Source organism: Equus przewalskii, chromosome 19, assembly GCF_037783145.1.
Source record: "Equus przewalskii isolate Varuska chromosome 19, EquPr2, whole genome shotgun sequence".
In the NCBI taxonomy this organism is placed as follows: Eukaryota; Metazoa; Chordata; class Mammalia; order Perissodactyla; family Equidae; genus Equus; species Equus przewalskii.
The window spans coordinates 7,200,474-7,224,234 of record NC_091849.1 but is presented as its reverse complement, the minus strand read 5'-3'; the positions used below and the strand labels follow the sequence as shown (position 1 = coordinate 7,224,234).

Sequence of the window (23,761 nt, the reverse complement as noted above, 5' to 3'; positions counted from 1 at the left end):
CCTTGCTCCCTTTTGCCCACCTTTACGTGTTTCGCTGCTCATCAGCCCAGTAGAGGATAAGCAAGCAGAACTCAAACTGGCTCCAGCCATTTTGTCGTTAGCACGTGTGAAAGAGGGTTAGAAAGGAGCTTAGAGCTGTCTGAAAATGAGATTGGCGGAGAAGCTGTGTGACTCTCACACATGCCTCCTTTCCCAGTGGGGTGTGTTTGTCATGGGCTGACCACTGGTGCTTGGGCCCCAAAGAGCCACAGATGTCAAGGAGCCGAATGACACTTGGGAATTCCCAGCCTTCTGACCCATGCTTGCACCCTGGCTTTCTCCCTCCACAGTCCGTATTTTTCTCAGGCCACCAGTAGGAGATCAAGAGGTCTCTAACTCCACTGCGTGTGCTGGATGTCAGGTCACTGGGTTTCAGGATGACAGTCCCAGCTCTGGGATGTGGAAAATATGATGCCTTAAGCTGAGAACTGCAAGCCTGTCTTGGAATAGAGGAAGGGCACATTGTTTGGAGATGGATCAACCTATTTACTGATCACCAGCTGTGGGGACAAATTCTTGGTCTCACACAGCAGCTAGCTTCAAGGGCATGGCCACTACACCAACTCCCAGTTCTGTGCGGCTGACCAGTGGCCTCATACAATTGGTACGTCTGCAGAGAGCAGACTCTTCTGTTCACTGACAAGTACGGATTTAGCTCTTTCTAGATGCTGAGAGCTGCTCTCCTTGGGAAGTTAAAAGATGGCTTTTGAAAGCTATTTTCCTTTCCTCTTTCTCATCTCCTCATTATTTTATTTACTGTAAATAACATATATAATGTCTTTTTTAAATGAGATGAAGCCCAGAATCTAAGGATCTGTTTTAAGCACAATGGGTGTCTCCAGATCACTCACAAGAACTCAGCTTCATCTCAACTGTCTCTTGGCTCTCATTAGCTGGAGTACAAGCCCTGTGTGTGCAGGGGGCGGTTGCTCACGTGCCCTCAGCATCTCTGGGGCAGCTGGGCAGGGGCAGGAAGTGGCAGACAGAGGATTCTTCTCTGCTGCTGTGCAGCTGTTTACAAACCGCCTCCCCACATAGGCAGCTCCTGCAGCTGGAGTGGGTTGCAAGCTATTATGCAACATGGCCACGTGCTGCAGACAGATGCCAGGACCAATGTAAACCCTATAATGCAAACACTAAAATTAGCAGGAGAAACCGTTCACTTTGCATCCAGGTCCTGGTTTCATGGTCGTCTTTGCTGACCCAGCACATCACTTTAGCTGAATTTTAATGAAAACATTTTTGGACAGAGATGAGTGTCCCAGGTGCTTTCATTAAACTGATGTCAAGGTGTCGTTGACCCAGTTTCTCAAAGGGACACAGTGCTTCCTCTGCTGGGCGTAGAATGACTGTTTATTCCTGGAAGTGGACATGAGGAAGTGACTGTCGAAGGAATGTCACATCTCACTCTTTCTGCTCCATCTGCTTGCTCTGCTGTCTTTGTTTTTATTTTAAGACAAAACAACGTTTGGGTGGAGGGTGAGTCTCCGAGGAAGTAATTTTCAGAGGGAGAATATGGGCACGTCGACACAGGGAAAACCTTATGTTTTAACTCCATTTATTTTTCTGGGCTTTTTTCTATTGTGGCTTTAAAAGTTGGAAATTCAGAGAGCCTTCAGAAGACAGCCGGTCTGCTTTAATGGTACACAAATAGATCTTAAAGCCCCCCCGTCCCCCAGCTCATCTGTGTTGGAGAACTGTGAAGCTAAGCAGAGCTAGAAAAGCCGCTGTGTGCACAGCGGCCAGCGGCCGCTGGACCCGAGTCTGTGAATCCTGGCGCTCGCAGACGTTACTGCAAGTCATTACCACTCACTTTTGCACGCCTCGCAGCATCTCCCGAAAAGAAAACACACTCAGACGCTGGGTCTGGTCTTTCTCTCCTTCTGTGTAGTTTCCAGGCCTCTGCTTTGCTGTCCCCTTGCTTCCCCCAGAGCCGCTGCGCAGTCTTGGTAGGGCGGCAGCAGGAAGCGGGACACGGCGCCTCATGCTCTGTATGCTTCCCAAGGAGGCCGTGTGGGAAGCCGGGCTGACTTTCCTCCCTGTTGTCCTACCCTGTGCCTGCAGCCCCCAGATTTCTCTCTTGGCACTTATCTTATTTCCTAACAGATTTCCAAACATAGAGCTAAGTTCAGATCATGAAAGAGCGTTCCTCGAGGAAGGCCCAGGCTGGGGCCGGGCATCGGGAGCCTGCCCCTGGGGTCGCTTAGCAAGGCCCTTTTGCCCACTCTGCCCGACTTCACAGAGTGCCCTCCTGGCTCCGCCCCCTCTCTCCACTGAAGGTGGCGCACTGGGAAAACAAGCAGGCCTGTTTGCCTTTCTCTTTCAACACTCCAGGGTTATCGCAAGTCCAGAAGGGTTCAGATGGTCACGCAGCTCCTGCCTGCAGAGGACACGTGGGAGATGGAAGAACTGGCACTTCGGTGCCCTCAAGAGGTGGTACAAACTGAAACATAATCTGGTGCATAAAAGAGTTTAGAATGACTCATAAGTGACCAGTTTATAGACTTTTCAAAGGGACCCGGGAATATTTGTATGGAAGCCTCTACTATGTACAAAGGGGACAGAAGGATGAGGCAGATAAGGTCCTTGTTCTGAAAGAGCCTACAATCCGGGAAGGAGATGAGATGTGCGTCCACGTGGCTAGCAGATGAGAGAGGAGACGAGCCTGCCTGCTCCCCTGCTTCGAGGCTTTTCTCAGCACAAAGGAGCACGAATCAGCCTTCAGCGTCTTGAAGAGCAATGAATATGTTTGCTGAAAGATTCTGGAGGGAGCTGGCAAGGGGTGAGGGACCAGGCATCACATGGACCAATACAGTGAAGACTTCTCGAAAAAAAATCCTCTACCCATCTGCCTCGCAGGTTCCAGGTCTCCCGGTGATGGCTGAAAATCCTTCCTCTCTTGGAGTCAGGCCTCCTGCTGCTTGGCCGGCTCCTTCCTCCCTCCCTCCCCTTTGTCAACATCACACCACATTCCCGCTGCCCCCCACGCCAGCCCCACAGATGCTGTCTTTGCTTCTCTGTGCTGCTTTCTTCAGCTGGCTCTTTTCAGTAGCCCTCTTGGCCCATCTTGGTCTCCGCAGGTTCTTTCCACCATCAGCCAGTGAGGCCTCAGTGGGGAGGGGCAAACACAGGGGCCTCCTTGGGGATGAACTATACCTGAGCCCAGCGCTCCAAGAGAACAGTGAAGGTTAATCCCGTGATGTCTGTGACTGAAATCTCCCATCCTTTTATGCTCTGGGAAATGGCTTACCACAGAGAACCATCCTTCCCCACGTGCCTTAAATAAGACCCTCTGTTATGGGCTGATGTGTCCCCCCAAATTCATATGTTGAAGTGCTAACTCCCAGCCCCTCAGAATGTGACTGCATTTGGAGATGGGGTTTGAAAGAGGTGATTGAATTAAAATGAGGTCAAAAGAGGGGGGCCTTAATCCAATATGACTGGTGTTCCTGTAAGAAGAGGAGATCAGGACACAGACACACACCATGTGAGGGAAGATCACGTGAGGCCCCAGGGAGGAGACGGCCATCTGCAAGACAAGGAGAGAGGCTGCGGGAGGAAACAGCCCAGCTGACACCTGCATCTCATGCTTTCACCTCCAGAGCTGAGAGACAATAAATGTCTGTTGTTTAAGCTGCCTAGTCTGTGGTATTTGTTACAGCAGCCCGAGCTGACTGATACACTCCCTGTCCACTCATTCTCGTGACCCCCATAAGAATCATGGATGGCTCCCTGTTTACCTGTCACAAGGCCAGACACAGACCTCCAAATTCCCGTCTTTGTTTCATAAATGATTAACTGAGCTGTTGTCCCCCAAAACTAGACATAGGGATAGACATTTCTTGTTCAGCCAACTGACAGACTCCCGTGGTTACAAAAACGTCCCAACTGTGAAGTCACCCGCCTGGGACTTGTCTACTGCTCCCTGTAAGTGTCTAGACAAAACCACTGTGGAGACCCTCTTATCTTTGGATCTGGAGTGCTCTCCCTACCACTATAGTCTGGATAAATCAATGTCCTTGCCTGTTTGTTTGCCTTTGACAGGTTGGAGCTGTGTTCAGAGGGAGCTGGAAGCATCTGGACTCCGTCTTCCAGTGCTGAGGGCTGAGACCTCTCCAGCCTGTTGTGCTCCTTCTTTGACTGTGCTCCAGGGATCCCACGGTGAGTCCAGCTCCTGATCTCGGCTCTGGACCTTTGTCCGCGGTAGCATGGTAAGGACTTGATTTTGATTCTCTGTTGGAGCACTCTTGCTTTTGTTTTGTTGCTGGCTTCTGTTTAAGCTTGGTACTGTGGGAAACTTCCAATCCACTCTTCAACCCCCTGGGAAAATCCCCTCTCATTGTATGTTTCCCACTGTTGCATGGGTCAGGTCATTACCTCAGTAAATGGCAGGGTTTTACTGAGGACGACTTAGAACTGCAGTGGCCTCTTTGGGCACCTGGAATCTCCCTAGACTTGTCCATCTATGAGGAGCCTTCCAACTTCAGGGCTTTAAGAGCTCTCCTCATCTATGGTCAGCTTATTTTGCTTGATACAAAGAGGCTTAAAAATGAGAAAAGGTCGGGGCTGGCCCCGTGGCCGAGTGGTTAAGTTCGCGCGCTCTGCTGCAGGCGGCCCAGTGTTTCATTGGTTGGAATCCTGGGTGCAGACATGGCACTGCTCGTCAAACCACGCTGGGGCAGCGTCCCACATGCCACAACTAGAAGGACCCACAACGAAGAATATACAACTATGTACTGGGGGGCTTTGGGGAGAAAAAGGAAAAAAAAAAAATGAGACAAGGTCTCCAATCTATCTCAAACTGTACAGCCCCTTAAGGCTGTCTCTCTCACTACCCGCTCTCTGCTCCTGCTCCTCCTTCACCCTCAACAAAACCTCAGCATACTTTCCTCACCCAGAACCCTCCACGGGTCCCACTCTGGCACTCCCCTCGCCCCCTATACGCTATTGCTCCTTAGTCTGCAGATTCCCTTTTCCTCCTTTCCTCCTTCAGCCCCTACTCCTCCCATTACCCTTCCCTGCCCCCAGTAGAGTTCCCTGCTCCTCAGCTCCCTGTCTTAACCCATATTGTTGGCACTTCTCACCTGTGATGGAAGGCTAATGACCTAAGCGCCCACCTCAACAAGGACTCACTCAGATTTACATGCTATCGTTCAAGACTTTCCAGACACTAAGAATAAGGAAGAGTTTACAGTCAATTCAGACTGGTCCTTGGGGCATATTCTCCTGGGGTCCTTGGTTTTTCTCAACTTGTGCAGCTGCTAGTGGGCCCCAGAGATACCACTTCGTGGGTTGAGAAAGCTAAATGAACCACTCTTCATGAGGACCTTCAAAAAAATCAGAACATTCCTGAAGTTTATAGGCTAAAATCATTGGGGAGAAACTTTAGAATCTGTTCCAACTCTCTCCTCTCACAAATTGATTGGTCAGGGGCTGGCCTGTTGGTGTGGTGGTTAAGTTTGCACGCTCCGCTTCAGCAGTCTGGGGTTTGCTGGTTCAGATCCTGAGTGTTGACTTACACACCGCTCATCAAGCCACGCTGTGGTGGCGACCCACATACAAAATAGAGGAAGATTGGCAAAGATGTTAGCTCAGGGACAGTCTTCCTCACACACACACACAAAATTGATTGGTCAAAGATACAAGAGTGCAGGCAACCAAGAGATGAAGCCGCTTCTAACTATAGATGTAGACTGGAAAATGTTGGGAAGCACTACTTTAGTCTTGCTCTTGACAACTGAACCTGTCTGTCTTTGTTACTAATTTTGTAAATGGCTTATAACCAGAAATTAGAGATATTATCCAAAAACATGATATAAATAGGCAGAATGCTCCTTTCTCTGAAAATCTGCACTAGCTCAACACCATGGAGACTCCATTGCAGAAAAGGCCAAATCAACACAGTGCAAACTGAAGGCTTTACAACTTAACCTACTAGGAGGAGGCACCCAGGGCAATCTGCTTCCTCCAAAACTTCCCACAGATAGAGACACCTGCAGATATTGTGAACGGAAAGGACGTTGGACTTGGGATTGCCTGGCTTTAACATGCAAAATGAGAACAAGACTCCAAAAATCTGTCTCCCTGATGACTTTGTCCTTGGGACCCTCCCCGTCGTGTCCACATGAATGTGCAAGCAGAGCTAATCATCCCCACGAATGGGCCCCCCACCCCTCCTTAGTGGGCCAAGGGCAGCATGTTCCATCATTAACACCTTTTATTTCCCGCCACCCTCTTTCGGGGTACACAGCCATACCTATGAAGGGCCTTGATACTTGTCCACGTGCCTGCCTTTATCTGAACCTCTCTCTGTCCACTAGGATCCCTCACTACCAAGCACAGTTTTCTGCTTAACTCCACCACCCAGTAAATGTTCTGGAAAGAGAGCCACTTCCCAACTGGACTATCAGTGTTCTTGGCCCCCCCCTCCCCCCCAGGGGCCTCATGCTCTAGACCCCTGGCTCCCTGCCTCACACCTTTGCCCTTTCATTGCTCGCATTAACCATTGGATTTATTTTGCTCCTATAAAAACCCCTGAAAACCCTTCAAACCTTCAAGTACAAGTTATGTACTTGACTCCCTTTGAGCTGCTCACTCCACTGACACAGACCAAATCTGAAAGGCTGAGCCTCTCAAAGAAGGACTAGAGCCTTCTGTACTACTCCCAACACTACCCTAATATCCTCTAAAATAAGAATACTCTAAGGCCTTCCACCTATTATTTAAGGCCTCTTGACAAGGGTATCTTAGTCCCCACGTCTAGTTCCTGTAATACTCCCATCCGCCCATAAAGAAGCTGAACTGGATACCAGCTGGTTCCAGGGCTTAAGAGCAATAAACAAGATAGTCAATTCCAGGTTTCCTCTGGTTATGAAAGACCCCAACACCATTCTGGCCTCTATCCGCCCAATACTACTTACCTCACAGTCATCGACTTACGCTTGCTTTTTCTAGTATATTTTTCAACCCTGACTCACAATATCCTTTTGCCTTCATATGGAAAAGTCAACAATATACTGGACCATCATATCTCAGGAGTTTATTGAGGCCTCTGCTTATTTCCCTAGGATCCTCAATGCAAACCTGAGAGATTTAACCCTCCCCTGCAACTCCATCCTTATCTGGTATGTAGATGACACTTCTCTGCTTACCTGATATTGACAGCTCATTTATCACCACCCATTATTTACTCCAAGCCTACAAAGGACATAAGGTCTCTTAAGACAAAATGCAGTGATGCCGTCCTCAAGTGCATTACCTAGGGCATGCGATCTCCTCTGAAGAGAAGATCTTATTCCCTCAATGAATTAACACTATCATCAATTTCCCTCTCCCAGCAGTTGACTGTTGCAGGAACTGGATCCCTAACTTTCCGCTGTGGTCTCCCCCTTCTTGGCCATGGCTAAGGAGACCATCCCCAAGCCCCTTAACTGGGACTCTCCTTCCACGTCTGCATTTCAAAGCCTCACATCCTCTTTATCCTCTTCTCCCGCCTTTGCATTTCCCACTGCTGGTGGGAATATAAATCGGTACAACTGCTTTTAAAAATGGTTTGGCATTTTTTTATAAACTTAAGCATACACTTACCATAAGACTTAGCATTTGCTCTCTGAGAAATTCATTCTCTCCAAGAGAAATGAAAACACGTCCACATAGAGACTTGACCACGAGTGTTCATAACAGCATTTTTCATAGTGACGGCAAACTGGAGGCAACCCGACAGTCCATCAGTAGGTGAATGGACAAATAAGTTCAGGTATATCCATACAATGGGTCACTACATCGCAATAAAAAGGGACAAATTATTGATGTATGCAACCTCTGTGGATGAATTGCATAGGCATTATACTGAGAGAAAGAAGCCAGACACAAAAAGAGTACTTACTGTATGATTTCATTTCTATCAAACTCTTGAAAAAACAAATCTAATCTGTAGTGACAGAGAGCAGATCAGTGGTGGCCTGGGGCTAAGTGTGGAAAGGATCGGCTGGGAAGGGGCCTTACAGGAGCATTTTTGGGGTGAATGAAATGTTCTGTTCCTTGCTTGTGATGGTAGCTACACAGGTATACATTTGTCATATAGGAGCATTTTACTGTATGGAAATACACCTCAATAAAGTTGATATAAATTTAAAAACAAAAAAGAATGAGTCGCATGTACAGACATGGAATATTTTAAAATGCCACAGAAAAATAAGCCTAGAATTATATTTAAAAATAATAAAATTTTAATCACTTCCTTATCTATGTAAATACCTGGTAAAAGATCCAGAAAAATCACAGCAAAGTGATAACTGCGTGTTGACTAAGGGGAGAGGAGTGAGATGGAGGGGACTTTCCACTTCCTGCAAGTAATGTTTACTCTGTACTGTTAGGTTTTTATAATCAGTATGTATGTATTATTTGTATACTGTCTTTTAAAAAAGAAACACGCGTGCACACACACACACAAAGGCACCTGTCCCTAATCACATGAATCTCAGTCCAGTTCTGACTCCAGAGCAGAAAGCTAAGAGCCCCTAGGCATGAGGGCTCTGCTGTGAAGGAGGACCACAGCTCCTTCCCCATCAACTGCAGGCCCAGGACACCAGGCTGAAGGGGCAGGGTGCTCCAGTCATCACCTTGCCAGCCTTCTGGACTCTGGCCACTGTGGCGGCTCGGCAGGTCATGTGGAAGAGCTAAGCCAGAGGAATGCCTGAGGCTCCATCAGTTTTTCATACTACTTGACTACAATAATTGTGAACAATTTGTTTTCTTGATAAGTGTTTTCTAGTGACAACCAAATAATCTAGTTTCCAGTAGAGCAGTGGTTCTTAACTGGGGATAATTTGCCCCTCAGGGGACATCTGGCAATGTCTGGAGACATTTTTGATTGTCACACCAAGGGGAGAGGGTGCTACCAGCATCTAATGGGGAGAGGCCAGGAATGCTGCTTCACATTGTACAAAACACAGGCCAGCTCCCACAACCAAGGATTAGCCTGCCTGAGATGTCAGCAGTGCGAGGCTGAGAACCCAGATGCAGGCAACTGCTTCTATGACACTCATCAGTCTTCTTTAAGAAATAGAAGGAAATCATCCAGGTTGCTTTAGTGATGGAGGTGGATTCGTACAGTAGTGTTCTGTCTTTAAATGGAATGAGCTATAGCGTGGCAATAGAAACAGAGCAGTTGTCTTCTTATCTTGTTTCTGGACAAAAGTTGGTCTTGGGCAAAAACATGAAGGGCAACTCTGGGAAGGTAGCTGTTGTTGGAAGAGGACTTGGCTAGGAGCATGGTGCCCTGGGTTCTAGCTCTGGCTCCTTCATGCAATTTCTGCAGGTCTTTGGGAGCGCCACTCTCTAGGGGAGCAGGGGGACTAAAGCATCTTCATCTTTCCTCTGGTTCCAACAGTTTTTACTCTCTAACAAGTCCGTGCATGAGTCAGTTTGGAGAGTTGCTAAAGCACAATGAAATGTAATGGAAGAAGGAAGAAGAAACCACTACAGCTCAGCCCTCCCACTCCTAGCATGTGCTCCCTCCCAGCATGTGCTCCCCGTGTGACCTGCTTCCTCTATCCCGCTTGTGCTTGAGAACCAGCTGCTGAGAAAGGAGGAGTCCGGCAGGCAGGCAGGCTGGCCAGGGGTGAGCCCCCAGCTTGGGGACAGTCGTGTGAGAATGGGCTGGGCAGAGGAAACTCTTCGGTGCTTGTTTTCACAGTGGGGGTCCAGGTAGGCAGTGTTTTGCTAGTATTCTCAAAAAAGAAATGATGACTGGCCTCTGGCATTTTGATGTCATTCTTTGAAAAAGATCTATACTTTTTTCTGGGATGAATTCTAGCTCACTTATGATATTTCTTAATGTAACTCCAGATGCTGAAGTTTTTTCCTTACTTTTTATGAAAGAGGTCTGTGTTTGTTCATTTTATTTTCAGAAACAAGTAAGAGCAGATGATTAAAATATATATACATGTTAAATCCTTTTTATGGCTAATCCACGCACAGGGTAAGAAATTTAAATGTTAAAAAGGGTGTACAGTGAAAAATAAATCTTCCTCCCGGCTCTGGGGTAGATGATCCTTGTTTTCTTCACAAGAAGGTCTTGCGGGGACTGAAGAAGTTGGAGAGTTGCTGCTCTAAGGGAGTGAACAGCAAGCTGAAGGGCTCACATCTTGTGACAGCTCAGGAAAGGAGAGTGGGGGCACAGCCAGAGGCCGGGAGAACAGCTTCCAAGAAGATATTCTGTTCTGGGCAGACATTCACTGGGCGATGAACTATTGCACACAGTTAGGTAGTTGCCTGCTGCCACATTGATGAGAGAAGGGGGGAAAATTAAGGAACAGGAACAAGGCAAGAAATTGAGGCATTTGAGTTACAGCTGGAATTTACTGGGTTTTCTTCTGGAGTAGTCCACACAGGTGTATTAGCCAACCACTTCTGTCTCTCCTTCTATGTCATCATTTTCAGAGTAAGTGATGGGCTAATACAGGGAAGTAGCGTGAGTTAGAAAGGATCAGATAGGCTTCCTTGGTCTTTCCTGTTTTCTTAGAACTCTGTTGTCTTCTGTGTTCAAAGCAGGTTCAGGTTTGGACAGAAAGCATGGCCTTTAGGGGCTATCGGCACCCCCACTTACTCAGCACCGGCTTTGAGTCTCACTGGACTGACACTCGTCATGAGTCCACTGGGGTTCTGTGCTCTGGGCGCATCACGAATGCCGCATGTGAATGTGGCAGTAGGGAAGGGTGGACACACATATTGTGTATATCTCCTCTGTTCACACACACGCTCCACTGTCCCATAGGACTTCACTCACAACACATGAGTTGAAAGATAAAATTAAGAATTTCAGGATGGCGACAGCAAAGCATTAAACCAAATGTGGGGCCCTTCTGAGCACAGGAACCTGTGCAAATACGCAGACTAATGGCCCACGAAGTAGGCCCTACTGGTCTGGATGTGAAACTGCTGATGGGTCTTGAAACCACAAGACCAGCTGCCTGAGGCCAACACCGACCGACACCCTGAGGATGATAGAGCCAAGAGCTACAAGTAACTTGGGTTCCTGATGCTATCACCAAATCGCTGGTTTTCATCCCCTTGGAGCTTGCTAGACTTTTTATCATCTGAGATAAAATTGTCCTTGTTTTTAAAGCTGGTTTGAGCTGAGTGTTGTGTTATGCAGTTGAAAGCATGATGTACATGGGAGGAACTCTGGCCCTGAGCGTGAATCTCATACTGCTGTGGCTCCCCTTTTTACCTGGCTACATGGCTCCCTTCCCTGCTGTTGACAAAAGTGGATACGTAAAACTGGGAGCCACCTAGTTAGTCCTGATAAGACTTTGGAACTTCAAAGCTAAAGAAGACCGAAGGGACCAAGCAACAGGCCCTGCCATCAGATTCCAGGTGGGATGCCATTCCAAACCGTTACCCCGCCAGGACATCTGCCCTCCTTAAAGACACTGTGTCTGCCGCACTGCTCTCCCCAGATGGATGGGTGCCTTGTGAGAGTCACCCGTGATGAAGATGCCCAGTCCACTCGCTCCGGGGTTAACGTAAGCCACTGTGTCTCACTGCCTCTCTGTGTTAGCTCCTCCTGCTTCCAACTTCAGGGCCATCCAGTTTAGGAGGTGAAAAGAATATTAGTAAAAAAGTGGTAAACCTGAGACCCTCAGAACGTGACCTCAGAAAACATTAGCCAAGCAACAGAGCTATGGTGAATCTTTGCAGAGAGTCAGACGCTTCTACCAGCCTGTAAATGTTCACCCAACTTTCTGGACTTGATCAGGGCCCACATGTGCCAAGATTGCTTTAATCCTAGTACAGAGGCCTCTGGGAAACGTTGTACAGACTGGTCTTACAGACTCAAAACCGTCTCTTTCTCCTTACGTGCAGAACCCAAGTCCTGCCAATGGCCTCAGATGTGTTACTAATGTCACAGTTGAAGAATATTTAGGGGCAATGAACACAAGTAGCTGAAACATGCCAATACTGACAGTTGACAACATCGTTATCAACATTCTTCAGTGCCTGCAATTCTCGGAATCACAGAAGTTTATGGCTGGAAGAGTCCCAGCGAGGTTACCTGGTGCAGCCCTGCCATCGAGGTAATTGAGACACAGGTGTGATTTGCTCAAGGTCAGCAGTTAATGCCGACCTGGGATTAGGCGTTCTGATTTCCTGCCCAGTGCTCATTCCCCCACATCCCACCCCTCCCTGATTGCTCATGCTAAGGCGCTGCAGCTCCCAGTTCTACAGCCGCCTTGAATTGGTTTATGTCCACAGGACACTCTCTTCAGGATAAGATTACACCTTTTTTTCATATTACTTCCCCGTCCTCTCCCTCCTCCCTCAAGGCTGTAGAGTCAGGGCCGCTGTCTCCAGCTCAAACCAGTTAAAAGGGACTTCCTGCCAAGTGACTTTTGCCCAGGCAGCAGGTCTGCGAAGCTGGGTGTGAAGGAAAGTCTTGGTGGTATTCTTTCTGAGATGTGTTACACATCAGTCTTGGACTAATGTTGCAAGGCTCAAAGTATGCCCAAGTTACCCTGTGAACGCTTTGAATCGCAGAATGTTGGATTTAGAATAGAGTCTTGTGGTTCTCTAACTGTGCTCCAAGGAACCCTGGGAGGGGTTCTTCAGGGGGCGCCTTCTCTTCATCCTCTAAGAGCAAGTGGGCTGGGAAGATGAGCAGACTCAGGGTTTAGGCCTTTGTGCCTTTTCCTGATTATTCATTTGGGTTTCCGTGTAAGATTGCTTGTGAAGAAAGGGTTCTGATGCTACAAAATGGTTTACAACTACAGATCTAGTCTGGTGTCCTTGAAAATGGAGAAAGCGGGGGCTGGGAGGAGGGAAGAGGGACTGTGATCACTCCGTGCAAAGCTGCACAGCTAGTTGGTGACAGCAGCAGGGCTGCAAACCTGGTCCGCAGACTCCCCAGGCCCTGCCGGGCTGACCTGGCCTTTCTAGACAGCTGCGTTTTTGGCTCAGTTGAGAGGTTGAGCTACTGGAACCAGCTCTCTGGTGACTGCTCACCTGGGAAAGAGAAGGGACAAATCAAATCTTACTGAGTGGCTACTGTGTAACAGACACTGAAAATATATGCATTCACTCATTCGGAGCAGATTTATGTGCCAGCCACGTGGAACAGACGCTGCTCTGCCTGCCAGGACTATTCTTGCGTTTAAGCCTCACAGCAGGGCAGCGGTAGAGGCTGCAACAAGCTTCACGTGGAGGTTCTGAGAGGATAAGTGACTTACACGGCTAGTAAGTGGCAGGGCCCCATTGGAACTGACATCTATTGAGCTCCAAATCTGCTGAGCTGGGCCGCATCAGGTCCTAATACACTTTTATTTTTTTAAAGGCTCAGGAAGTCCACAGCTGCTGGTTGCATCTGAGCTTTCCAAGTACTTGAAACTCAGTAAAAAACAAAAAACAAACCAAAAAACCTTAAGATTTTCCCTTATCTATTTAGAAAGTGGTAGGTCTCCCCTCCACGCCTGTTCTCGTGGGCCTTTACTAAGTGGAGTTTCCTCGTAATCTGTCTCCTTCTCGGGCCTTCATGATTCACTCACACGCAGTTTAGCCTGCCTCCTGCTCACAGTGGAAAACGTTGCTCATCCTGCCGCCTAGCTTCAGGGTGGGTCTCAGAGCAGCTGTCCCTCGGGACATGGGCGAGGCTGAGTGCTACGCCTGTGAATGTGAGAGATGCAGAGATAGCAGTCATGTGCTCTGGAGGGGGAGAGTGTTTGCGTGCACAAGCGCACGAGGGGCCAACCTTCGGTGCTGCAGCAAGTTTCCAGCTGTCCGCGTCTTTCAGAAGATGGTGCAAGTCTCTATAGAGTGCCAGAAACTTCGGAAGATATTTCAGGCCCTTTTGTTCAGTCATGTTTGAGGCTTCTTCCTGCTGGACTCTGTCCAGCCTCTGGTCATCTAAATACTCTTCACAGAGACCAGCAGTCATTTTGAATAAACTGGACAGATGTGGGTACCGGGAGGGGAGGGGATGGTGGAAAGACAATGGGAAGGGAAGCGCAGGGTTTGTGCCGGCTATCCTGGGAAATGTGATGGTAGCCATTCCTTTGAACATTGGCTTTCTCAGCCCTGGTACCCAGGATCTTTTTTTCCTGCTCTTAGGGGATGTTGTTAAAAGTTGGTGGTAGTGATGGTTTGACAAGGACTTGGGCACGGCCATGTGGTCTGATGTTAAGGCTTCTACCCAAAGCTTGCTTGCCAGCTGTACAGGTAAACACGCTGTTCCTCAATCTAAAAATTAAACCATAACTCTTTATGAAAATGTTTGAACTTAAACAGTAAGATGAATAAACTTTTCCAAGTGAGCACCAAAAATTCTAAAGAAACTAAAACCACAGCCTCTTTTGGCATGTTTCTCATTAATTTTTAACTGGTTATTATGATCATATTCTCTTCCACTGAAAAGAGAGAATTTTCTGTATTACTTCTAAGGAAGACTTGGAGCCCCTTCCTCTCGCAGGCCGCTCAATCTGAATATTTCATTCTCTTTTAGCACCTCCTTAGCACAGACATGGCAGCCCTCAGCAAAGTACCTCTAGGCAGGAGATCCATGCCGAAATGAGACCTGGGAGGGGGCTCGGTGGCTCTGGACACCAAGAGGTGGTTGGAACTGCTGTGGTTTGGCCAGGAGAAGTGGCCCCTGCCTTCCCCATCCCAACCCCTTCTCACCAGGGAGAACATCTGACACACGTCCAAGGCTCTATGACAATGTGGGCACACACCGTGGGCGGGGGGCTGGCCTGTCTTCCTCGCTTTGTGAGCCGAGTGGAGGAGTGGAGGGAATGCACAGTGAAAACGTTTTCCGTTTTTGTGCTGCTTTCTGACCTGCAGAGCGCTCCTGCGTGCATTTCCCATCGCAGGATTCTGGGCAGAATCCTGACGACGATGAAGCAGGTGGTTCACCCAAGGGCCAGACGTTACTTGGAAGTGTTGGTTTTACTGCAGAGCCCTTCAGAGACTCTCCTTGCTTATAGCTGGGCCGACACGAATCACCCAGGGACGGTTGTGCACTGAGGGCATGTCACATGAGGGATGGTTTTCCTTCCTTTTTAAAGAGATTATGTCTCTGTTCTCTAGCTGTGTGCCTCTTTGCCTCCCCTGCTGTGCATTTCTTTCTTTCTAAGAGAGCCAGTTCAGGTCTCAGGACTGGATCCTTGAAAAGGACACTCAAACACGTCAAGAATGGGCCAGGCCTGGACCTCTCGGGGCAACATTCCTCACAACTCTCTTAAGAGCTTAGAGATTTGGAACTGGTGGCAACTGGTAACGTTTTCGGTGTTTGGTAACCAGCCAGGGTTCTGAGCTCTGGGTACAGCCTTGTTTAGCTCTTTAAGATTTGGGTTAGAGGCTCCCAAGGAGCCAGTGCAGGGGAGAGGCCTCTCAGTCACAGACAGCAGGCAAGCCGGCAGCTCTGGAAGACGCAGCCAATGGCTGGGAGAGTCCAATGAAACAGCCTTGGACCAGCTTCCAGAAGAGAGCGTTTCTTCCCCAACTGCTCTGCATCTGCCTGGATGGCGGCCAAAATCTGTGGACACCACGGCGCTGGTGTGCTTTGGGTGAGGCTCGTGGCCATAGCAACAGGATGGGAGAGCCTGGCCCTGAGAATGAGAACAGTGGATAAGATATGGATCAGGCAGGAGAGGCGCAGGGAGGAGAGGGAAAGGCTGGACTCGCCTGAAGAATGGGGCCATTTTATTGCTGTGGATAAAGGAGCAATTAAGGTCCATTTCAGACTCAGATTGTGGCTCGAACTCAAGCTCCTTCCCTCGCAGGAGCAGGTGCAGCTCAAGCCAGGAGCTTGTTAGACCTTGGGGCTCTAACCATCCCGTGGACTTGTTCCCAATAAACAGAGTGCATTAACCACCGCAGTTCGGATCCTGTGCCACTAACCTCCTGTGGGCTGCCCCTTGTTGACGTATTTATGGGAAAAATGCTTTCCAAGGACACGGCATTTGATAAGAGAATGTGTGTTATCTCCCTTGACTAAATCTTCAATAAATCTCAATCTCACCTGGTGTGTAGGAGAAAGCATAAAACCCACCCAGCGAGAGAGAGAGAGAGAGATGTGCTGTGTGGGAAGGCTGCCATTTGAGCACTGGGCTCAGGGTCAAAGACGTGAGTTCTAAGCCCAGCAATGCCAAGACCCTTCACATGACCTCTCTGTGCCTCAGTTTCCTCATCCATAAAATGAAGGTGGTGAGGTAATCCACAAGACCTCTCCACTTCTAAATTTCTGTATGTCTATGGACTATAGGGTAAAAGCTTATGAGGCACTTTCAGTGGTTAAGCCTTCTTTTCTGTTTTCTTGAAACCGTCAGCTGGAGTTGAGGACAAGTTTTAAAAATGGCTAGATATCTTTTTCTACCTTCCCTCCCTCCCTTTCTTCCTTCCTCTTGCAAGTGTCATCCAGCCTCATGACTTGATGGGAGTTTTGCTAAGGTAGGTGGTTGTAAAAAGTCACTTATCTCTTGTCACTCTTATCTCCTCCCTTCCAAGATGGCCCGACACTCCTTGAGGCCTGCATCCCTGGCTTGCTTTTCCTGTTCATCCATTCCACAGTCACCCATCAGAATTCCAGGCTGCCGGGCCCACCCCGCCCTTTCTCCCAATGACCTTCACCCCAGCCCTGGCATCCCAGCCTTTAAAATTGTTCATCTGAGGCAGTAATTGTCAATCCCAGCTCTGCAATGGAATCAGCCAGGAAATTGAAAAGAATGATATTAACGCCTGGAGATTCTGATTCAATTGATCTTCATTGGATTTGTAATGTTCCCCACATGATGCTAATGTGGAATCACTCTGAAATCTACTCTTAAAAGGAAATAAGCCTCCTGATATGAGTGTAAGTCATCCTGACCATATGACCATGGAGTGTTTTCTCATATTCTGATATGGCTGCCCTATTGGGGCATGCCCCTTAAATATGATGTCACTCCCTGAAGTAGGCAGACTCTAAGATGGTCCCCAATGATCCCCACTTCCTGGTATCCATGCCCTGGTGTAATCCCTTCCCCCTAACCTGGGCTGGACCTAGTGGTTTGCTTTTAACCAAAAGCATATGGCAGAAGTGATGAAACGTCACTTCCAAGATTTCGTTACAAAAGACAGTGACTCCTGTCTTGCTTGCCCTGTCTATCTGTCTCTCTCTCTGCCCCTCCCTTTCCCCTGCAGGACTCTGCTCTGAGGGGAGCAAACTGATATGTCTTGCTCAGCCCTGTGCAGAGACCCACGGGCCAGGGAATTAACGCTTCTGGGCAACAGCCAGCGGGGACCTGAGGTCTGCTGACTCCCTGACATGAATGAGCTTGAAAGTGAAGTGGTCCCCAGTGGAGCCTTGTGATGACTGCTGGCACTTGGCAGCCTTGTGAGCGAGACCCCGTGTCCAAGTTACCTGGCTGAGCCATGTCCAGACCCCTAGCCCACCATGAGATAATAAATGTTTGTTGTTTTAATCTAAGTTTTGGGGTCATTTGTTCCACAGGAATAGATAGCTATCCACTCCCTGAGAGAAGAAGTCAATCCATACACAGGAGCATCCTGAGAGGGCCAGGTGTTCTGTCCATTTTGAGGAGTGGAGGGGTCTGAGTGAGTGTGCCTGAGGCGGGTGTTAACCCTCAGGGCCCAGGTTGCTGGGGTTGGGAAGGCAGATGCCCAGTAAGCAGAACCAGTGCTTCTCAGATGTCAGTGTGCATTCAGATCACGTGGGCAATCCTGTTCAAATGATTGTGATTCAGTAGGTCTGGTTAGGGGCCAGGAATTCTGCAAGCTCCCAGGTGACGCTGATGCTGCCGGTCTGGGGACCACTTTTTAGGGGTCAAGGAGCTGCACTGTCCAGATTCGTGTCTCTCTCTGGTTACTTCCTTTGAAATAGTCATCTTTGTTCCAACTGTAACTTGGTGCTTCAGGAAGCCAAGGAAGTGGCCTTTGCCCTTTGGGACAGAGTTTAGAAGGAGGAACAGTGCCCCCTTGAGGCCACATGGGGGAGTCGGTGCTGGGGAAGAGAGACCTCTGAAGGGAATCTAAGATTTAGATTGAATCACATGAAATAGCCGTTTATATAAGTAAAAACGGTCAATTATTGGCAAGTCTGTAAAGTTCCAATTATTAAGGGATTAAAGTCGGGCCACCCATCCCCACTGAGCGGTCCCCCTTTCACTGCCAGCTGTGGAGCGTCTGCTGTTACCTGAATAGATTCCTCAGCTCTGCTTCTCAAACTCTGCCCACGTCTCCTGATGCAGAGCACGGCCTGGAGCAGCCAGGAGAAAGGCCTTGGAAGTCTTTGTTTTTTAAAACTTACTATTTGATGAATCAATGGGATGTGTTTATTTTGGTATGAAAGTAATTTTCTCCCCAAATACACATGTGGAACTGCTGCCTGAGGACGATGTGGACTAGTGGGTGACCTGGGAATGTGTCTACACTCAGCCTCCCTGATGTCCAGCTCAGAACTTCCCCTCTTCCACTCAGACCTCGCCTGTTTCCTCACCCTCGCTGACCTCCCCATCTTGACCCCGTACCCTCCACGGTTCTCTCTCTCACAGTTTGTCAGTACTCTTGTGCTTTCACTCTGGTCTGGGCCAAGTATGGGTCCAAGGTCAAGCATTTTAGTTGTGCTCACAGTCACCCCCCCCCAGTGCCATGGACCTCCCACCCCACCCTCCTGGAGAGACCTTCCCTCCAGGATAGACTCATCCTCCTGGATAGACCCACCCTCTAGATAGGCCCACCCTCCTGGAGAGAGCCACCCTCCTTGAAAGGTCCCACCCTCTAGATAGACCCACCCTCCTGGAGAGACCCCACTCAAAATGCTAAACCCCACCATTGGTTTTCTCCCCATGGGCTACTGGGCAGCAACATTTTGCTGTGAAAATGAGTCCCCTCAATGTCATGTTATCCAGCCTCTCGTGGGCTCTTCATGTTGCTCAACAGTTCCTAACTCACTCTTTTCTCCAAACTTGCGTGATGTTGAGCATATACTCAGGCTGTCGTAATCATGTAGATCTTTGGTCCTATCCCAGTTCTACTGAATCAGTCTCCGGGGAGGAGTTTGAGAATCTGCATTCTGACACTCCCTTCCTGGGATTCTTCTCATGAGGCAAGCTTGGGAAACACTGCTGTTACTCACCCAGATACCCTATTCTATACCCCTCTGTGGCCCCTGGGGAATTGTCCAGCTTCCCCTCTCAGCCTGGCCTCCTACCACCCCCCCCAGAAAATTCGATGTGGCCTTCCTTCCCACTTAGAAGATTAAGGCCATCTGCTCTGTGCTTCCTGAAGTTTCCCACACATCACCCTCACACATTCTCCACATTTCCTTTTCTTTCCCCTTCTCTTCCCATAGCTGACTTCTCTCCTGGGATCTCCTGCCCATCTCCTCTGCCTCATCACTCTTCATTACCCCCTTTCATGTACATTCAGTGTTTCCCCATCAAAGGATTTTTTTTTTTTACTTGGGCTTTTTGCCTTCTCCTCTCCCAAAAGAAAATGTCTTACAGTAACTTCGCTTCTTCCTCAAGCCACCAGCTCATCTCCCACCTCCTCCTTACTGCTCTCTCTGTGTGTGGGTCTCATCGCCCTCCAACTGGTAGCCGTCTCACCTCTTCCTCTCTGGTCTCCCAGGGGGCCTGCACAGGGCTTTGCAAGGCCTTTGCCACGGCCCTAGGTGAAAGCCGGACCAGGGCCCCACGGCCCTGCAGCGTGGAGCTTGCAGTTAGAGAGCAGAGGGCGCCTAGCTCGCCCTTGGACTGAGCACTTGGGTTTTGCTTTCGCTGACTCTGCTGCTCCGATCCAAGGCTACGTCCTTGGTGTCTCCCTGCAAATACACAGGGCCTATCTTTGTATGAATGCCTACAGACAGCCCAAGGAGAAGCAGAAAATGACCGCTCCGCGGGCTCTGGAGCACGGAAGGTTGCTGAAGCCTGCAGGAGGGCTTCTTTGCACAGACCATGGTGTAGGTCCTCACCTTCAGACTGGACCTGGGTACCCAGCACCCACCCACCCCCACCCACACCCACCAGGCAATTTTTTTTTTACTTTCAAAAAATAATTTATTAAGATGAAATTCATATAACAAACCTTTGAAAGGAACAATTTAGTGGCATGTAGCACATTCACAATGTTGTGCAAACACTACCCCTAACTAGTTCCAAAATATTTTCATCACCCCAAGAGGAAATCCCAGTCAAGCAGTTTCTCCCATTGCCCCCTCCCCCCAGCTCTGGCAACCACCCATCTGCTTTCTGTCCCCGCGGATGTATCTATTCTGGATGTTTCATATCAATGGAATCATACAATATGGGACCTTTGTGACTGGCTGCTTTCACTTCGCGTGTTTTTGAGGTTCATCCGTGCTATAGCATGGAGTGTGTCAGTACACTCTTCATTCATTTTTTTTCTTTCAAGTTTTTCCATTGTGGTAAAATACACATAACAAAATTGGTTTACCATCTAAACATACAGTTCAGTGGTATTAAATACATTCATAATGTTGTACAGCCAGCACCATCCTCCGTCTCCAGAACTCTCTTCATCTTGTAAAGCTGAAACGCTGTCCCCATTAAACACTAACTCCCCATTCCTCCCTCCCCCAGCCCCTGGCAACCACGCTTCTACTTTCTCTATGATTTTGACGGCTCGCTCATATAAGTGGAATGATAGGCAATTCTTGAAGCAAAAATGGGCTCTCAGTGTTGCTCACCAGTCCTGTATGTCCTCATACAGCCCTGCAGCCCAGCATTTCCCACATTTGCCTGATGAGGATCCTGTGGGGCTTGTATGACCAAGGATGACAGATGGGCTGGACATCCCCCCTTAGTGGAGACTTGCAGCTGATTCTGACCAGAAGCCAAAGAAAAAACCTGGAAAATCTAATGCCTTCATCTTTCCTCTTCATATCTTCTCCTGAAAGACCTTTATATCTAGGCAGCTCTGTGGGGAGCGTTCTTTAGGAGGACCTTGTTACTGAACCCAGATTCTGCAACCTCCTGGAAGAGGGAAGTTGGTTAAATACTCAGCTCTTTTCTCTTCCTTCATTTTGGTGACTTCAGAGTAGGCTGTTGGAACAGACAGATCTGGGTCTCTCTCTGTGATGCCTGCCACAGGCATCTTACTAGAATCTTTGATCAGTGCATACCTGAGCAAAGAGAAGTTTAATCAGAGGAGAAGAAACTTGGATTCAGAGGATGGCTGACAAGTCCCACTAAACAGGTCCTCAAACAGTTACTGTTCTCGTTGTGGCCTTTCCGATGAATCTAACAGGGAGCATCAGCATGGACCCATCCGCAAGTGCTCTCTCCCTCTCCCCTTTCTATGTCCTTGCCCAGGACCCTCTGTATACTTCTGTCTACATTGCTACAAGCTTAGACTGAGTTAGACCGAGTCAGGGACCATGTTTTGTTCTCTTTTCTATCCATGATATCTAGCACAATCCTTGCTCATCTCAGAACTTGATAGAATAGATCTTAAAAGTGCTCGTCACAGGAGAAAAAGAATTTGTAACTATGTATGGTGATGGATGTTAACTAGACTTACCGTGGTGATTATTTCACAATATATACAAATATCGAATCATTATGTTGTACACCTGAAACAAATACAATGTTAAAGGTCAATTATACCCCAACAAAAAAAGAACTTGGTAAATTGTTGATAAACCTAGAGCAGATATTTATCTACCTTTGTGGGAGCCCTGTCTACCATAAATTTGACTAAAAAATATATTACAAAATTCATGGGCCCCTGCGAGGAGTAGTGATTGATTCATTGATTGATTTAGAATTATGGGTAAAGAAAATGCACTTACACATTTATTTATTGTCCTCCTTTGTGAAGATTCTTCTTAGTGTCCAGGTACTGTCTCTTTCTGTTTGGGTCCAGGAATCATCTCGTCATGTTCTTTTTTGTTAAAAATCTTAGCTAATTGTAAATCTCTCATGCAACGTGATTATGACTCACAATGCTGTGGCTTTTCTGGACTTGTTTGTACTGAAACAACGTAGTTCTTCTGCAGCTTCCTAATACCATGTATTTAATGGTGGTTACATTGCTCATGAGGCTGCCTCATCGAGAGTGCCTGTGTGTGTACTGGCTTCCAGTGACTCTCTCAGTCGTTACTGTGCTTCGTTCATGATGACCACAATCCCAAGTCTTACCTAGAGCATGCAGAAAAATGTGAACAGTTTTTCAACCTCTCGTTGTGAAATGTATTTTTCTGAATTTTATAGTATAAGGAGTCAAAAGGTACAAATTTCTAGTTATAAAATGAATGTCATGGGGATGTAACGTACAGCATGATGACTATAGTTAATAATACTGTATTGCATATTTTCAAGTAGCTAGGAGAGTGAATCTGGAGAGTTCTCATCACAAGAAAAAAAATTTTGTGTATGTGTGATGAAAAGAATACTGTCTCTCAAAAAGAAGTGAATTTTATAGTATAAAGGTAGAAAAACACATCTTCCACCATGTCTTCTCTTAACTCTTTAGACTACCGTCCTACATTCTTGGAGTGAGTTCTCTTTCTATGTCGCTGCCACCCCTGCCTTCCATGCATCACCACCAAAGGGGATCCCTGGGAACAGTAGCCAGAGGACCCTATTCAGCAAGGAATGTCCATTTCTCCTCCAGCACAGCCTGAGCCCTGGAGAGCATGATATCACCGCATTGACCGGGATCAAGAGCGGGCCTGGATTGTGTAAAAGGAGCCCCTCCTCCTCCTGCTCATCAGGGTCACCAGCTCCTGCTAGGATGGTGGCTCTGTTTCTCACCTGCTAGTTTGCGGACACAGGAGTTCAAGGTGCTCTGGCATCAGCTAGGGCTTTTAGTTCAATGGGAAGCATTCAATTCCCCAGCGGTCAATTGAGAGTGATGGTAAGTGGAGCCCACTCCTGCTTCCACTCCTTGGTCCCCACCCTCATGTATTCTTCCCTTTGGAGACACAGAACCATTGACATATCTCTAATTTAATGTGTCCTGAAGGATGGCACTCTATCCTTTCAGGGGATTCCCTCTGAGGTCTCATTTCAACTGCACTGTTTGGAGGCTCTTCCAGGATCTATGTGGCTAATTCTGGATGGTACGGTATGTGATATGACCGGTGGATCCCACAGCTATGGGCCCACTCCTGCACCTCCCTCTCCATGAAATGGGTCCCCTGGTGTGAGGCTAGACTGTTTGGAATCCCATGTCTGTGAATCAGGCTTCCTGGAATGCCCTGGCTGGTGGTGCTGACTGAGGCTCTTTAGACAGTAAAGGCAAACCCATATCTGGAATAGTTACCTATCCTGTGAAGATGAACTACCGGCTCTTCAAGGATGGAAGGGATCCAGTGGAGTAGATTTGCCACCAAGTAGCTACTAGTCTCTATATCAGGGTCTCAGCAAGGTCTCTGTTGGCAGCAGTTTGGACATTCAGAGGCAGCAGTAGCTCCACTAACCTTGGTAAATGAGTCAGTGTAGCTAGGCCCATCAATAGACACCATGTCTGCCCTGTGGCAACTCCATTCATATGCCCCTTGCACCAGTTCTGGGTTGGCCAATGATGAAGGTTGGCTAAGGTCAACTAGCTAAGTAATTTTTTAATGATTACTTGAGCATTTAGTGCCTCTCCTGTGATGGATACTTTCTGGTGTGTGTTAATATGTAATACAGAAATCTTCATACTTCATGCTCACTCCCATATGTCCTTCCACATGTTTTACTGGTCATATGGAACTCACCCC

At 48.0% G+C, this 23,761-nt stretch overlaps 2 long non-coding RNA genes across 3 annotated transcripts in view; one reads left to right on the top strand and one right to left on the bottom strand.

Moving 5' to 3' along the window:
- The window catches only part of LOC103549287 (uncharacterized), a 63,645-nt gene that overhangs the window by 15,567 nt on the left and 24,317 nt on the right, over positions 1–23,761 (top strand). The gene's annotated exons all lie outside the window — the stretch shown is intronic.
- Positions 20,065–22,193, bottom strand: LOC139077229 (uncharacterized). Its single transcript, XR_011529556.1, has 3 exons — positions 21,845–22,193; positions 21,574–21,625; positions 20,065–21,175 (listed from the first exon to the last, which is right to left on the bottom strand). It is a non-coding gene; the product is annotated as an uncharacterized lncRNA (long non-coding RNA).